We start from the raw sequence: 990 nt of genomic DNA, 5'->3' as shown, positions 1-990 counted from the left end.
TGCAAGGAAGGCTGTTTAATTTCACTGCTTGCTTCATAATGTTTTTAGCCCTCAGTTATAATCTTTCTTTTATTCTCTTTCACGTATATCTTTTATAATCTTTTTTTGTCTTTCAATAGGAAGATTTGATAGAAAATACAATAGAAGGAAGTAGCCATTTTCATAGAAATATGGAGGATCTGTATTCGTTTTAGTCTTCTGGTCTTTTTTCTGTCAATATATTGTTCCAGTAGATATGATATTTGCAGATATATATATATATATATATATATATATAATGTAATTTATGTAGCGAATTGGCACCTTGAAAATTATTTTCATATAAATGACTAAATGTGTTCTTTGGATTTAGAATATGGCATCTGCCTCTGGACCTATTGAGTTGTCAAATCAGTTTAAGATTGTGCTTGTCCGCAACTCCACATATAAATTAAATCTCCTGATCCACTTTTCATGCAATTGTTTCATTGAGCATAAATAACAAAAACATGCTTGAAAAGGATAAAAAGAGGGATACCATGCCCACATATTTTGACTTGATGTGTACTAAATTTTTTATACTTCTTGAAGCTTGAAATTAATCTACTGGTTTCAGGGGATATTTCTTTTAATAATTTCTTTGAAGGTAGTTTTGCTCTGTTTGCATGACCGCCCTCTGTTTCATTAAAAAGACAATAACACTGAATTGTTCCAACATTTTTAATATTATTGTGCTTTTTCTCTTGATTAGACGGATAGAGCTGCAATGTTAGATGAAATAATTGATCTGCATTTGCTTATTTCAGGTACTGCACTTATTTAATTGATCTGTCCTGTTTCTATCCAAGGAACAAGCTTTTGCCTTCTTCGATTCCGCCTGCTCTGCTATTCTGCCCTGTGCTATCCGGTTCTGCCCTAATTTCCACCTTCTTCTAGGTTGTCTTTTTAAGCAATGAAGATTAAGCAATGGAAATTAAGCTGATTATTATTGTGGTTTATTGGCTAAGATAG

General features: G+C 32.1%; 1 long non-coding RNA gene across 1 annotated transcript in view; it reads right to left on the bottom strand.

Moving 5' to 3' along the window:
- Positions 258 to 990, bottom strand: part of LOC110266473 — an 18,470-nt gene continuing 17,737 nt past the window's right edge. Inside the window, exon 3 of the long non-coding RNA XR_002353879.1 lies at positions 258 to 861. This is a non-coding gene — a long non-coding RNA (uncharacterized LOC110266473). The remainder of the gene's footprint in view (positions 862 to 990) is intronic.

This window comes from Arachis ipaensis, chromosome B09, assembly GCF_000816755.2.
Source record: "Arachis ipaensis cultivar K30076 chromosome B09, Araip1.1, whole genome shotgun sequence".
In the NCBI taxonomy this organism is placed as follows: Eukaryota; Viridiplantae; Streptophyta; class Magnoliopsida; order Fabales; family Fabaceae; genus Arachis; species Arachis ipaensis.
The sequence above is the reverse complement of the archived record's forward strand: the minus strand, read 5'-3'. Positions and strand labels throughout refer to the sequence as shown.